The following is a 16,172-nucleotide window of genomic DNA, read 5'->3' on the forward strand; positions in this document are numbered from 1 at the left end:
CCAGCCAGGGGAGCCGAGCAACAGCCCCACAACCTCCCTCGTTCAGCGATATTCTGGCCCCAGCGCACGGCTAAGAAACCTGAATAAATGTCACCAGATCCTGGATTATACCCTGGGGACAGCCATTTCCATGGAAATGTAAAGTATGCTTGTAGTAATCGGCTGTGGGTCCTGAAGGCCACTAGACTCTGCTTAATTATAGGGGAATGAGAGGAGCATTACCAGCTAATTAAATCAATTCTATTTATAAGTCTTCCTCTGCCGCTCCTGACTTAAAAAAAATGCGAAATTACTTTTTAAACATGCCCGATTTTAAAAAAACAAATAAACAAGAGGAAAACTAAAGAGAAAACGAAGGGAGAAAAGGGCAGGGAAGAAAGAAGAAAAGGAAGAAAGGGAGGAGGGACGGAAGGACGCAAGGAAAGAAGGAAGGAAAGAGCGACGCCGGCGGCTGGGCCCAAACCAAGGTGGCTGGAGGTGGGCCCCTCGGGCCAGCCCCGGCCTCCCTGCGCGCCGGCGGGAGGAAAACGCCGCTCTCCGGGCGCGCCGCGGTGGGCAGCGAAGGGGAGCGAAGGGGAGCCATTGCCCCCTTTAGAGAGGCTTCGGCTCTGCCCTCCACCCCGCCCCTCGCGGAGTCGCTCGGCTACGGCCCCGCGCCCCAGGAAGGCCCGGGGGGCGCGCGGGCGCGGCGGGGAGCAGGTCCCGGCCGGCGGGAGGCAGCGGCGCCGGGAGGAAGTGAGCTCACCGCGGACGCAGGGCGGAAAGGAAGGGGACGCGGCCCGACCGCCGCCGGCCGAAGCCCCGGGAGCGCGCCGAGCCCGGCACAGAGGTCCGCGGGGGCCGTGCGCCCGGCGCTGGGCGACGTCCCGGGGCCGCGGGGACCAAACTGCGGCCGCGCGCTCGGGCCTTCGCGCCAGGGACGCCGGCGAGGGGCAGCCCCGGGGCGGCAGCCGGACGCCGGGACTCGCGGGGGCTCCTCTGGCCGCTGCTCCCCCCACGTCCGGCGCTTTGCCATCCTCCCTCCGCGTGAGCGTCGGTTCCTGCCCCTCCTACACACACACACGCACACACACACACGCACGCACACACACGCACACACACGTGCGCGCACACTCATACACACTTCCTTCACCAGCGCCCTTCGCAAGAGCAGGTCCTGCAGCTCTGATTTACGATTAGAATTTTTTTTCTTTCTTTTTTTTTTTTACCCAGGAATACCCAGGCGATCGGGTCCAGCACCTCTTGAGCGCTCCTCAGCGCCTGCGAAGTAGAATATTGTGCTGTGGGGTCTGATTCCAAAAGCGGGGCGCAGCGGCACGGGGGCTCCCTAGTAGGGTGCGAGCGCCCTAAGGAGGGAGGCGGCCACCCCGGCGCCGCCGCAGAGAGTGTGAGCGCGCCTGCAGACGCGTCCCCACACCCGCCACAGGCCCCATGCGGGGACACCCCGCTGCCTGCTGCCTCCCCCCCCCCATCCCGCCTTGGGCCCAGCCCTGGGGCTCGGGTGGTCGCTTGGCGGCCGCAGACCCCCCAGGAAAGGCGGGGAGGCTGGCGACTGGGTGCGAGGCGGGGAAGGGGTCTGCTTCTCCGCTGCGCCGGCGCGGGCTGGGCCCCGGGCCTTTCCCCGGGCCTTGCTGGAGGGCCCTGCCCGAGCTGGAGGAGCAGGCTCCGGGCCGCCACTCGGCCCCCTGTTGCCCGCCTGCGCTTCCCGCGGCCGGCGACACCGCGTTTGGGGCCCTGAAGCTGGAGCCGCCCCAACTCGAGTGCCAGTGGGGGGCTGAAGGTGGGGTGGGGTGGGGGGAGCTGTTGTCAGGCCGCGAGGAGCGGGCCTTGTCTTCGGGGCGCTGCGGCCGGCGGGTTTGTGAGCTTTCCAACTGTAATCATTAGAGAAATGTCCATCAATCCAGGAAGTCGCCCCCCCATCACCCGCTATAGAAAGAATCCGGGTACCTCCTGTCATCTTGGCCCAATAGATTGGTAGGCTGTTTCCTAAAATTAGCGAAATCTCGCTTTCAATCGAGCTTTCATCATGAACGGTATCTACTTTTGAGCCCCAAGTTTTGCTCCGTACTTAGGGCCGAGGTGGGGAAGTTCTTGGAAGTCACACTGTGTCAATTTCAGCAGCCAGGAGCCGGGGGCGGACGATCTGCAGAGCTTTACTGGGGTTCCTCTCCTACGCTGCTGGCTTGTACCCCACTTCCCCTCCCCCCGCCACTGTGCGCCCACCTCCCACCCGCCTCCTCCCCACCCACCCCAGGTTCCCCCTGCGGCCCCCGGCCCCTAGCAGCGCCTCCTGGCGCCCCCCACGGGGCAGCAGGGACTTTAGGCCTTCCAGGTCCGGCAGCCGAGGGGCCTCGCTGACTGCCTCGGAAACGCCCCATTTCCCCCCAGCATTTCACTTTCATGTTACTTTTCACACCCAGTTAGGCAAGAATGACACTGACCGGGTTAAATACTTCCGTGAACCAGGCCAGCGCTCCCGCCGCCGCTCCAGACCCGTCTGCCGTCTGCTGATGCGAGCGAGGATTGCGCCGATCCAGCCGGGTCCTCGGCGTCTTGCTCCCTTCTCACCTGCTCGGGCCTGGTCCTGAGCTCTGCAAGGGGGTGCGGGTGGGGGGCGCCGGGTGGGGGCGCCCGGGTGCGGAGAACACCTTAGCGCTCGCTTTTCGCTCACAGCTTCGAGGGGGAGGAGGGGGCGGTCGTGGGAAGAAAGGACCTGGGGACAGGCCTGGGTCTTGGCAATGGTGCGAGGCTGGACTGGCGATGTTTTAAAGAGCAAGGCCTTGGCGCAGACCCTGGGCTAGGAAAGGGGCCTGGGCTTCACAGTTAGCGACCGCCTTCCGGCCTTCCTTTCGGGGGACCAGGCCCCGGTAGAGGGCCTTTGGCGCTAATGGACCCCGAGGTAGGAGGACTCAAGGGCCCTCGCCTCCTTGTCCGGCCGTCTGGCAGCAACGCTGAGACCTTCCGCCTGCTGGACAGACCTGGGGGAAACGGCCAGAGCCGGTCCCAGGCGTCGCGCGGGTGGGGTTGCTACAGCGCAGAGGAGAAAGCCGACGGCCCGTCAGGGTTGAGCCCCTATTCGGGTCACCAAGAGTCGCTTGCCCTTTAGCAGTCTGTGGATTCGAGTCACCGGCTCCCGGCTCCCGGCCTGTCGGATTCGCGGCGCGCGCAGCTGCAGTGGGCTGGGCTCCGAATGGCGCAGTCCCCCCGCCGACCCGCTGTTAGAGGGCGTCACCTTAGCAGGACTAAGGCCGGCGGCCCTGATGCCGCCACCAGAGCCGACAGAGAGGAGTTACGGTGCTACTCTGTCGCTCCTCCGCGACCTCCACCACCTCAGTTTTCCCATGAAGAAAAGAGAAGCAATAAAATCTACCTGCCTCTTCCTCCAGGGCATGGGCGATGGAATTTTTAATGAGCACCTATTAAGTGCCAGGCTTTTGACAGCCTGCCTGTTGTTTGATCTTCACAAACCCAGTGTACCTGCTAGGAAACAGGTGCTGAGAGGATGGAATTGGCTAGAGCCCTAGATTTGTACATGAAACAAAACACCCCCCCCCCCCCAGGTCTCTGCATTGTCATAATGGTGGATTCTGTGCTTCTAACAAACTCCTGGGGATTGGTAGCACATGGAGTTGTCCTGCAGCCTGGGCCAGCTCTCCTTGTCACCTGGGGAAAAGATTGGGGCTACCTACCATGGACCTCTAACATATACTCCTGGGGAGTGATTTAGGTGAAGGGAAAATCCAGTTCTAAGACTTAAGTCGCATTTCAAGCAGTGGAGCACATTTATAGCACTTCAAAAAAATCCATGAGAAAGGCAGTGTTACCAGGAGTCTCGTAATCATAGGAGCCCAGTGTCTACTACACGTGTGTCCCTCAATGTACTTATCTTCCCCCATCCCACCATGATTTGAGATTATTTAAACTCAAATTCATCAGATTTGGGTTTCTGCTTCTATCACTATCATCTAAACTGAGCTCCAAGCTCCCCACTTCAGCCTGGAGCAGGGACAGCTCAGGTTTAGGAGGTTGGGGTGGGCTAGGAGGGGATTAAGAGTGAATTGGTTCCTAAATTCCAAGTGCCACCACAGCCATTTCTCCACCTGTCAGGACCAGTTTGTCCAGTGAGCAGAAGGAAACACTAACCCCCAAGCTGGGGGAGAACTGCCTGTGGGGCCCTGGATAGCTTTCCTCCCTTTTCTTTGAACTCACATGGTGGTGTGCCAACATTCGGAAGTGAAGCTCCACCTCCGAAGTGTTGTCATTCCTGCGTCCACCTCCTAGCTGTTGTGGAGAAGTTGTTTGATGATGTCCTGCGCTTCCTTTTCATTCGTGGAGAGTCTGTCGGGTGACTGCTTCCTTGCACTGTGGAGAAAGTGCTTTAGACTTTGGCTTTGAAGCACCTGTAGAAGGAGAGAGGAGACAGAAAAGGCAAAGCTGGAAGCGGGGAATAGTGGAGGCCATTATGATTTGGGAGTTGCTTGGGGAGATTGTTTTCTGTCTCCTCTCCTACAAAGACTTCTTCAAAGCTTCTACAAAGCTCCAGCGAAGATCCTCTTCACTGGCTATCTATTTTCCCTATCCTGTTTTCTTCACTCTCCTGATGCTGGGATGAGCAAGAAGAACTGGGAAGATGAACCTCACATCTTTCTCTTTTGGGCAATCTGCTGCACAGGGCATAGACTCCACGTGGGCAAATTATTTTAAAGGGTCCCCCTCTTCCATTGCATCCCTCATGCCCTTCCTTGTCCCTAAAGCCACATTGACCCCTGTTGAGCCACCCTGACCCATGCTGGGAGTGATCTTCTGATGGTATCAGTTCTGTTTCCTGAATTTCTGGTTTATCTAAGATCTCAGGGCCCTCCTTGCCCGTGAAGCGGCATATGTGGAAGCAGCTAACTGAGTGGCCATTCAATGGGATTTGTAAAACCCAACCAGGGTATATTAATTCATCTCACAGCTGTGGAACGGGGGAGAAGGACAGTGGTGATTTCCTAAATACTAACCAGTTCTCCTCCCTTCCCTGTAAAATTTTATCTTCCTCGGTTGCAAACAGTTTCTGATGACCTAACTCAGTGGTGACAAATAAGGGTGACAGGCAACTGAAAGCCAAGTTCAGAAAGTGCCATTGCACTCCTGTATTTCTCTTTCCTCCTTATCATTTTCTGCCACAGTTCCTGCAGCTTCCTGTGGCTGGTGAAGCTCCCTGGACTGTGGGAACAGGGTGTGGAAGAGGCTGACCACGCCAAGCCCGCCGGGCCGTGGGACAAGGATGGGTTACCGCTTCACGTTGGACTCGTGCGAGGATACAGGTGATGCCTCTGCTCGCGGGTGCGCCAGCGGTCTGGAACCCTGAGAAATCAATGAAGTCAACCGGGAGGTGGGAGGGCCGTGTCAACAGAAGGACATGAAACTGTAGGAAGACGGGGAAGAAAAATAATTGCGCACCCAATTCGAGGGGCTTTCTGAAGTCTGCCTGAGTATCTGCCTTTCCATAGAGACCGTTTGTTTCTGCTTCACTCATTTTGGATTTTGGAGCCCAATTCCCTTGGTCAGTATTCCTGGGGTTCTTTTACAAGGGACCACGATTTTACAGATGAGTGGGTGTGCTCTCCGCACTGGCGGTGGGGAGGGAAGTTGAAGGCGGTGGGAGTGAGTGGGAGTGGGTAGGGGTGAGTGAAGAGTAAGTGGGAGTGAGAGTGAGTGAAGAGTGGGTGGGAGTGAGTGGGAGTGGGTGGCAGTGAGTGAGGAGAGGGTGGGAGTGAGTGAGGAGAGGGTGGGAGTGAGTGGGAGTGGGTGGGAGTGAGTGGGGGTGGGTAGGAGTGAGTGGGAGTGTGAGGAGAGGGTGGCAGTGAGTGGGAGTGGGTGAGAGTGGGTGAAGTCGTCGGCCAGGCGGGCAGGTCCCGTCGGGGACCCCCTGGATGCCGAGGACCTAAGCTGCGCGCCTCCGCCTCCTGCGCGAGGGCTCCAGGGGTCCTTGCCACCCCGAGTGCCTGGGACCAGAATGATCTTATTAGTTATTAATGATCAGAGTGGTTTCTCATGCCAAGACCTCAAAGGAATGGATCCAAATGAGAAAGCCCGCGCAGCTCCGGCTCTGCGCCCCAGCTGACCGTTTCTTTGGCCTCGGCTGGGTGCTGGCGGAGTGGTGCCCGCGCGTGGGCTCTGCGTTCCGGGGGCTGCTACTGTTGGGGGCTGGAAGGCGAGTACTCGAAAGAATTTGACTATAGGATGCTTTCGGTCCGCGGGCAAAGGGAGACACTCCTGGCTGTTTTAGAAGAATCACCGGCCTCCAGTCCCCCCCAGCTGGTTGGGATTGTCTCCCCTATGAAATGCATGACACCCCCTCAGAAGCCGTCCGGCATTTGGGCGGCTCAGCTAATAGAGTAGAATAGGAAGATCGGCAAAAATCTCGTTGGAGCTGCTTGTCAGAGACCAAGTGGCCAGTGCTTAACGCAACCCGGAGCCAGGCACACCTGGACCGGGAATTGCCCCGGAACTTACTTATTTTGTGACCTGGAGCCAGCATCTTGGCCCCTCTGGATTTGTTTCATGTTCGCAAAACGGGAACATTTGCCTGCTAGGGATGTGAAAGCGCTGCTCCTTGCTCTCTGTGCGTTCCCTCGTGTTTTCGGGAAAATCCCCACATCTTCTAGAAACTCCGAAACAACCTCCATTTTCCCACCACAGATGTGGCTCCCAGGCCGGCAGCGCCCCCCACCCCCCGTCCGCGCAGACTTCAGGGTATCGGCCTGGAGTCTCGCAAACGCGTGCGTTCCCGCATAGCCGGGCTGGCGTTCTCTGGCTCCGGCGGCAGGTCTGGTTCTTGCGCTCTCGCAGTTGTTTCTCGGCCAATTCCCCGACCTTGCCTCTGCACGTCGGGGAAGTCCAATCTCGACCTCCCCGGGGAGCGTTCCTTCGAATTGGGCTGGGGCGGACGCGAGCACCCCGACCCCCAGACACAGGTGGAACCCCGACCTTCCCCCCGCCACCCGCAGCGCGTGCCAGCCGGCCCTGCGCGTTACTGTGCCCCGAGGCGGGGGTGGGGACGCCAGGGCCGGCTCGCCAACGCGCTGGTGAGAGGACATCTCACCCAGGGACCCTGGCCACGGAGACGCCAGCGAGCAGGAGCTTCAACGCCCCTCTTCGCCCCTGCGGAAACCCAGAGGGCTTCAAGGCCGGCGGGTGTGGGACTGGCCCAGAGCGCGCTGCACTTGGGCAGCGCCCCTTTCGGTACTCACCAGACCCCTTTAGATTTTGTCCACGAAGGAAAGTAAACATATTGTATATACTTCCACTGTGGCTAGGTCCTAATTCTGCAAACTGGAGTTCCAGAAACGCAGCCAAGGGGAGCCAAGGGAGCCGGAGACTGCGACGGTCGGTTATGGCAGGAAAGGGCCGCCTGGATTTCCCACTCCACAAATGGGAGCCTCGGGTCGCCTTGCAGGTGACAGCTGGGGAGACAACAGGTTAGCGAGCTCGGAACTGCCCTCGTTGGCCCCGAGCTGTCCCTGCCCTCCAGGACTCCTCCCAGCGCCCACTGTCGACCCGCGCCACCCTTCTGCACCCAGTCAAAGCTCTCAAACTTGCAGACTTGGAGAGAGAGGAAGGGAGCCAGGCAACGGAGTCGGGGAAACATTCTCTCGGTCATGTGAACTTTACTGCAGATCAGGAAGTTATCTAAAAGCTGCCAAAAATCTTCGAACTCCAGAACTCCAAATGTTGACTATTTCTCACACCTCACCACCGGGCAAGGAATCTGCTGCCTTGGGGTTAGTCAGATCTCCTATTCTTCGGCTTGGTTCGCCCCCACCTGCTGGTTTCATTTGGAGACAATTTTCCTTTTATTCCTTCGTGAGACCATGTGGCTCCCATACTTACCTGGGCTAGCTGTCCCCCCACCCCCACCCCCCGTTTTGGGAATTCCGAATCTCCTCCTGACTAGGGAAAGCCGGGTTGAGGGAGGGCCAGAAAAAGGAAGTGGAGCCCGAACTCCAGGCGTGCAATATTATATTTTCCCCCGGGTGCCTGTGATTCATTCCAGGAAAAAAAGCGCGCAGCCCTAGAAGTATTTTTAGTGGGCGCCCTTCTTTCCCTCCACTAAAGGACGCACTAATTCCCAGTCCTGAGTTAGGTTCACAGGCAGGAGCCTGGCCTTCTCCGGTCTTGTATCCCGTAAAGATCCGAGCACACAGTAGGCGCTCAGACAGTGCAGCCTGGTTGACTTCAGATGTTCTGTTGGAGAAGGGGCAATTGTTCGCGAGCGATGGAAGCAAGGGCGAGCGCGTGTGTATCCTGAGCCTCTCTAGGTAATTTCAGGCTCACACACGAGATTCCCGCAAGGGGATCCGCTCTGGCTCGGACACAGCCCGATTCCTCCTGGTCAGCAGGCCCTCGGCGACGACAGGGACTGCCCCAGCTGACCCGTCTAACAAGGCACATCGCTGGCCCCCGACCCTACAGCGCTCCTTTCCTGTCCCTCGAGGATCGGCTCGAGCCCAACCCACCCGCCAGAGTCCAGATCGCTCTGCCACCAGGAGCAGAGCCCCGCCAGGGGCCAGACAGCAGGGCGGCCCCTCCTCTCGCTCCGGGTGAATTAACTCTGGGAAAGGGGCGGCCGTGCGGTGCCCCAGTCCCGGGGACCTCGGGCAGGGCGGCCTGTCTCCGCGCCTCCCTGGGGCTTTCCCCCACCTGGAATCCGTCTTCCCGAACGTGCTGGGGCCTTGGGGCTGGACCACGGCTGGGAGGACCTTGGGGTGGCCGGCGCAGCGTTGTCGGCCACAGTCGTGGCTCTTCCCGGTTGGGAACCAACCTTCCTTTTGACTTTTGGGAATTGTCTGTAGGCGCAGCGGCCGGCGGGTGGCGCGCACCCCGGGAACTTTGGGATGCCGAGGGCCCGGGACCCCGCCGCCCAGGGCTGACCTCCCGGCCCCGCGCGCTGCAGAGGGTCGCAGTTGGCTTGAGCTCCACGTGGCGCGGGAACCCGGACCTCCTAGCTCCTGGCCGCGGGAACTTGCCGCCGCCGGGCCTCTCCCTCGCGGCCGGTGGGGGCCTCCCGGTTTCCCGAGGGCAAGGCCCTTCCCCGGAGGGACCCGAGTCGTTTTGTCCGGCGGTGGGTACAGGGAAGCAAATGGAGGAAGGAATTTCCAATCGGAGCGCGTGACTATTTAATAAACTCCCCAAAGATGAGAGTGCAAATCTCCTGGGGATCTTGGATTGTGATTCATCACTCTGCGTGTCATAAAATGCCCACCTCCCCGCCACCTCCACGAACCCCCTTTAGGTTCGGCCTTGCCGACGTCTCCCGCTGAGCGCCGGGTGGGCGCCAACTCTGGGAACCGGAGGCCCGGGGCGTAGCCGCAGCAGGCGCGGCCGCGTGGCCCGCGGTGGGGAGAATCCTTCAGGCCCGACCTGGGCGCGGGGAGCATCTGGGGAGTTCCCGCCGCGCGTTTGGAAAGGTCCTGACCTCCGAGGTTGGCGCTAAGGTGTTCCAAAAGGCGGGCAAGTCTGCGCCCGGGGGGCTGGGCCGCGCCGGGCTGGGGGGCTGGCAGTGCGTCCAGCTGCCGGGGTGCAGAGCGGGGCGCCGGGCGGCGGCAGGCGCTTGGGTGGGGGACAAATTAAACACTCAGAGCCGGGTCCACGCGTCCCGGCCTCGTAGTTTTAAGGTCTGTAGTACTTAGACGCGGTGTGAGAGTCAAGTCTTTACACTGAGAAAAACATCAAAGACCCGGGCTGCTCAATGTGGACCACATATGGTAGTCTGTGAAGGCCTTGCCTGCCAAAGCATGTTTCTCAGTGTTTTTCTCCTTTCCTTTCTGTTAGACCCCTCCGCGCCCCCCCCCCCCCCTTGCTCTCCCTCCAAATGGGAGCGGGCGGCAGGCTCTAGGCCGAATACCTAGGGCGCCTCGCGCTCCAGGGCGGCGGCTGGTGGCTGTGCCGAGGCCGTCCGTGAAGCCCTTGGGGAACCGAATCCAGCCCGGGACCTTGAAGGTGGGCGGCTGCGGGGGCCGCTACGGGTCCCGGAACCCTGGGCCGTCGTCGGTGGCAGAGTCGAGGCGACTCCGGGTCAGACCTGGTTGCTCTGGGTGGCTTTGGGCACGACCCCTGCTGCTCTGGCCGATTCTCGGGCCCTGACCGCTGTCCGGTGCCGAGGGGGCACCTCATAGGGGTTTAACTAGATGAACATGGGACAAACGGAGGGGAAGTCAGAGTTTGGCCAAGCCACGTTTTTGCTTCAGTCTAAACAAAATTTAGTTGCAAAGCTCCTCTTTTGCCTCACTAGCTGCTGTCCGCCTCATTAGCTGCTGTCCTCCTCATCACCACCACCGCCATCCTCATCATCTGAATCACTGAATCATCTGAATCACTGACTCAGCCTTTAAAATTACCTGGCAGAGAGGCAGAGGACAGCTGGCTGAGAGTGTAGGCAGTTTGCTTCAGGAATTCCTCAAGACGGAACCTCAGAATGTCAGGGGTCCTTAAAAGTGATCTAGTTGGATTTCTGAATTTCCCTGAAGGAGAACCTGAGACTTAAAGAGGTGAAGCTCCCTGCCCAGGACCCACGGCCCTGAGGGACTGAGGGAGGCCCTTGTCCCCACCCCTGGGGCCGGCTGGACTCATACCCACGTCACCCTCAGCGGAAGGACAAGCTGGGTAATTTCCTCTTCTTTCAGTTTCTTCAATTAAAAGGACGCCTTTCACCACCTCTGAAAAATGATCTCAGGATATTATCCTTCAGCCAATTTACATGCAAAGTTAGTATTAAAGACAGCGGTAAATTCCCGGGACTCCCATATTAAAGAAGATCCACGCTGTCACTGGAATACGAGTCTTTTCCCAGCACGGTATTGATGATGGTGTGAGAAGGAAACACAACACACATGGTGTTGATTAAATAGGATTCTTGTCAAACCTTCCAGTGTTCTGGTGACTTAGATGCAGAGACCAGTGGGGGACGTTACCTGGCAAGTCGTTATAAAACCTGGGCTCTAGACTTGGCTTTGCCATCAACCCAATGCTTGTCTTTATCAAAGTCAATTTCTCTGGATCTCCTGCCTCTGTCTCCTTCGCTCAGCACACATGCACACCAACACATTTATGATATATTAATTTTTAATCCAGGTGATATGTTTGGTTCATAAATCCAATTTCTGTTCTCAGAGTCTCCCGTGCTATAACATGCAGCAACATCTTATGAACCCCTTACCCATACCAGATGGGAAAGCAGCAAAGCCAGCAGTAAAACCCAGCTTATTCTTGAGTTTTATACTCAGAGAATGTTAAACCTGGAAAGGGTTTTAGGGATGCTTTAGCTCTTTCATCTTATAGATGAGGACACTGGGGCTCAGAGAGGTGATTTCCCCAGGTCACTCAGCTGGGGAGCCCAGGTAGCTTCCTGCTCAGTGCCAGTCTCCTCCAAGAAACTTACCCCAAGTTGGGGTCCACCAGTCGCAGTGACAGGCTTAGGTACACATGAACCAAGCCTTCAGGATACCTTTTTCTACCATCCCAACCATCCCAACTCCTCATCTTACTTTCTCACTCTTACTTAGGCCAGAATATAACAGCCTTGGGTTCAGGAGTAAGAATTTAAAACAAAACTCAAAGTCAGTACCATGGTACCGAAGAGATGTTTTTTTTCTTCAAACTTGCCTACATTGAGACTTGGAGCACTCAAGGGTTATTGGGAGAAGGTCGTGGTTTCTCTAATGAGGAATATGACAACAAGTCTCATTTGTTTTATTGGTCCTGAATCCAACGTAGGAGAAGACAAAGCACCTCGTTAAACTTTGTAGAGACATTGTTCAGAATAATATTCAACTGATCCTGAAACTCCCCTCACACAACAAACCCCAAAATAACCATTGTGGGGGTAGATTGGGGAGTGCCTTCTTGATTGAGAAAATGCCTTGGGGAAATTGTCTGCCATGTTGAAAATTAAGTCTAGAATACTTCCTCCCTCCTGGCTGCCTGACCCTAGTTGACCAACTGCTGCTATCTGGCTGGAATCCAAAGTGTCAGAGGAACAGTTGTGATATGCTTTCCCTGTAGCATAACAGGCAGTTTCTCTGCACCGAAGCAGTCTTTTTTTCTCTGCTGCCTTCAGACTGGCGCCCTTGATGACTTGGGGTCTGAAAGAACCACAAACTAGCACCAGTTCATTGGGAATCTCCAGGCCCCTTCCTTAGGCATTGTGGGAATGGGCTGTCCAGCCCAGCTAGTCCTTCTAGCACCTTTCGAGGCAGCAGAGAAGCAAGGATGGATCTAAGAATTCAGCTACGGGGGAAGACATGTCTGTGCTTAAACTGGGGTGATTGCATACATTGTTCTCTACAACTATACAGCAGAAATAGCTCTCCCACATGTCTCAGAATCATGTCTCCAGTGTCTTCTCTTCTGATATGAAACCCTCTCTGAGGGCAAAACTTAATTGTAATATTTACCTTGTGAGGTCGTTATGGGGATTAAATGAGATTATCCAATAAAAGTGCTTTGCACAGGCTGAATACATAGTAAGCAAATGTTATTAGCAAATACTAGTATTTGTTGATAACCGTTTTGTGGTTTCATCTACCACCTATATGTTGAAGTTGTCTGTATCTCTCCACAGTCCAGGTCTCTTTAAGGAGCTTTAGACCTCAATTACCAACTTCCTTCTGGAGGACATGCCCATGTAGGTGTGCTTAGAGTTTGAAAACTTAACATATTTAAAACAGAACTCTCTCATTCTCATTACATACTTGTGCTTTCTTCTCCTTGTCTCCATGCATGGCACCACCACCCTTCACTGTTCAGTCCAGTATCCTGGCCACTATTGCCAGGTCCTTCCAAATATTTTTTCAAATTCAAGCCTTCCTCACCCCACCACCCCACCCACTTGAGTAATTGCCGTTAGCTCTTTATGTCCCATCGTTTCTTTTGCTGATCACTTCAGCCAGAGTGATCTTTATTAAATGCAGTTTGAATGCTTCATTTCCCTATTTTTAGATCTTTCAATCATTGGTGTTTTCCTGAAGTCCAAAGGGCAATTGCTGAGCTTATGAATGACCTTTGTACTCTCCTTTTTCCTCACTCTCCCTACATACCCACGAAGCCCTGCTGCCCTGGGGGCTCTGGAAGGCCACTCGTCTCTGTTCCCACTGGCTGGGGTCACGGTGGAAGGAAGAGCTTGCACCACTCTTCAACCTCATCCTACCCCCGCCCCTGACTCTCTCCTTCTTCTAAAAGCCAGGTGGCACCAACCCCCAGCCCCCACTGGAAGGGGAGGACTTCCCTGCCTGGGCCAAGTGGAGTGAGGAGGGGGGTGGAACAGCACAACCTGGACCGGGAGTTTTCTCTCTGGGCTCTCCGCCCTTTGGAAGATGGATTTGCTTTCTTCCTCTTCCACGCTCCTCACAGGATAACAGTCAGCCTAAAGGGAAACGGAGTGTCCTGTGTGCCACGTGGAGCTTGGGGAAAGGAAGTGATTAAGACCCTGAGGTTTCCTGGCTCTTTGTGGTGTTTATGGTGGGTTTTGATTTAGAGAAAGAGTGAGGAGAGGTTGAGGCCGGTTTCAATCTACGAGCATCCTGTACGTGTCTGTGCTGCAGATGGCACGTGGGAAGAGCAGCCGTGCATGCCTCAGTGTGCACACACATACCTATGGGTGCGGGATCCTGTCTCCATGTGCTGTGTGTGGTCGAGGCCTGAGAGACAGAGCACATGCCTGCTTGTAAAGAAGCAGACATCTTCCCAGCTGTGGAAGGAGGGCTTTGAGGGTCTCTCATCTGACAGCTGCGGGTCTGAATCTACTCTGGAAGGCACACATTTCAGTTTTCAAACACCATAATTCTTGAAATGGTTCCAATCTTTGAACTACTGTTACTTGACAGGGAGAAGGGAGAAGCCCCATTAAATTATATCGGTCAACTTGACTTGAAGCTAATTTCATGGAACAAAAATGTTTGTTGAAATTTGGAAAATAACTATACTAATCTGGAAATGAAAATTTAGCCATCCACTTGGGCTGCTGTTGCAAATCATCACCAAATTTCAAGTTAAGATGAATTCAATAAAAGTAATTCTTTTGTATTCATCACAATGCTAAGAGCATAGCGTTGGTATTATGGCCTATAGCAATTTAAAGTTTTTGATTGAAATGACAGTAACACACACATAAACACACAGAACACTCAGCAGTGTTAGTAATGATGGCAGTGTGCTACCAATGCCACTTTTTAATAGTGCTGGTAGTGTGTTTATTATACTGAGCACATTAGAGCAGTGCCTTTCAAACTGCAGGTTGCCAATCATTAGTAACTCATGAAATTAATAATGGGAGTTTTGACTAGCATTTCAAAAATAAAATGGAGTAGAATAGAAAATATCAGAAGAATGGTAAAAATAAATATTCTTTTATGAATCTTTTTTCCACATACATATACATACACAGATGTATGTATACTGGGTTGCAGTGTCAAATGTATTTCTTACTGCGGTTTACATTTCAGAAAACTTTCAAGTCTATTCTTCTGGGAAACTCCATGTTCTACAACAAAATTATACTCAGTGTTTTGCTCTTCAGGTTTGGGGTGTGTTCTAGTTTGTAAGCTGCTGGAATGCGATATACCAGAAATGGAATGGCTTTTAAAAGGGGGAGATGATTAAGCTGCAAATTTACAGTTAAAAGGCTGTGACGATGTCCAAATTAAGGCAAGGCTATAAAAATGTCCAAATTAAGGCATCCAGGAAAAGATACCTTGGCTCAAGAAGGCCGATGATGTTCAGGTTTCTCTGTCACCTGGAAAGGCACATGGTGATGTCTGCTAGCTTTCTCTACAGGCTTTTCAGTGGCTTCCTCGGGGGCATTTTTATTTTTCTTCCTCTCCAATGGTCTCTGGCTGTGTGGCCTCTGTTGGCTCTAAAGCTTTTTTACAAAATGGTTCCCTCTTAAAAAATTCCAGTAAGCAACCCCACCTTGAGTGGGTGGAGGCACATCTCCATGGAAACAATCAGAAAGATCCCACCCAACAATATTGAATGAGGATCAAAGGACATGGTTTTTCTAGGGTATGTACCCCAGAAAAGCCATATCCTTTGATCCTGTGAGGCTGAGGCCCCTGCTGCCCCCTGGTGCCCACCCTGACCCACACCTGACCTCATTACAGAATTGACTCTGAGCTTCGCCATTGATAAAAATGAGTTCGAGGGGCAAGCACTTAATTTTTTTAATCTAATTTTTTGCTTTTCAAATAGCTTTCAAATCTAATTTTTTCCTCATTATGCCAGTAAGACTGGACAGGAGATCATGTCAAGCTTCAGGCCCCACGCTTAGGAGAGAACTGGCGCCCATGGGAAAACTACTAGAATAGGAACTCTGGAGCAAAGACCAATGCGGAAGGTGGATTATCCAAACCGGGTATGAGAGGGCAAAGAGAGGAATGCCTGGACTCAGAAATTTTGGAAAAGGGGTCCATTTTCTTAATGGGGCCAAGTAGAATAGTCTTGAATGATAGGAAGCAATTTAGGAGCTCGGTGATTGATACTTAGTGATTGTTCTCTTGGGGTGCTGAAGAGAAGCAGATACTACTTTCATTGTTCATGTTTCAGGACACTGACTAAACCATATACCCTAGAGGTTAGGTGGTCTTGTGATAAAAGGTGATACATCTATTAGGTGCCTTCTCCTCCTTCCTGGTAAGTGGACCTGCTAGAGCCTGCATGCAGGAATGCTTAGCGTCTCCCTCTTTTGTCGACTCTAGACACTGGGATTGGTCAGCAGTGCCAAGACCCTGCTTGCATGACTTCCTTCTATCTCTTCACGTAAAAGCATGCTGATCATAGCACTGGGTTCCTGCACCATGTGGTCAGCCAGAGGAAAACAAGATTTAGATTTGGATTTTATGGAACATGCATCTGGCTGCATGCTCCACCTAGCTTTACTAGAACTCTGTATTGCCACTGATACTGCTTTTCCCTGACTTGTAATCATCGTTTCCCATTTTCTTCTCCTGAATTGTATATTTCCATATAGCAGCTGTTCTCAAACTTAAGCTGGCATCAGTATCATCTGGAGAGCTTGTTAAAATTCTTATTGCTGGGTTCCACTCCTAGTTTCTGATTTGGTAGATCTGGGGTGGGGCTTGAGAATCTGCCTTTTTACCCAGTTTCCAAGTAATGCTGATACTGCTGGTATG

General features: G+C 54.3%; 1 long non-coding RNA gene and 1 pseudogene across 2 annotated transcripts in view; one reads left to right on the top strand and one right to left on the bottom strand.

Annotated features, from left to right (window-relative positions):
- LOC143669828 (small ribosomal subunit protein uS3 pseudogene) overlaps window positions 1-16,172 on the top strand; it is a 46,088-nt pseudogene that overhangs the window by 8,327 nt on the left and 21,589 nt on the right. The window contains exon 2 of the transcript XR_013169081.1: window positions 5,172-5,309. The product of XR_013169081.1 is annotated as a small ribosomal subunit protein uS3 pseudogene (transcript). The remainder of the gene's footprint in view (window positions 1-5,171; window positions 5,310-16,172) is intronic.
- LOC143669830 (uncharacterized) lies at window positions 3,154-5,628 on the bottom strand. The gene is made up of 3 exons (XR_013169083.1): window positions 5,279-5,628; window positions 4,210-4,400; window positions 3,154-3,477 (listed from the first exon to the last, which is right to left on the bottom strand). It is a non-coding gene; the product is annotated as an uncharacterized LOC143669830 (long non-coding RNA).

The sequence above is a fragment of the Tamandua tetradactyla genome, chromosome 26 (assembly GCF_023851605.1).
Source record: "Tamandua tetradactyla isolate mTamTet1 chromosome 26, mTamTet1.pri, whole genome shotgun sequence".
Classification (NCBI taxonomy): domain Eukaryota; kingdom Metazoa; phylum Chordata; class Mammalia; order Pilosa; family Myrmecophagidae; genus Tamandua; species Tamandua tetradactyla.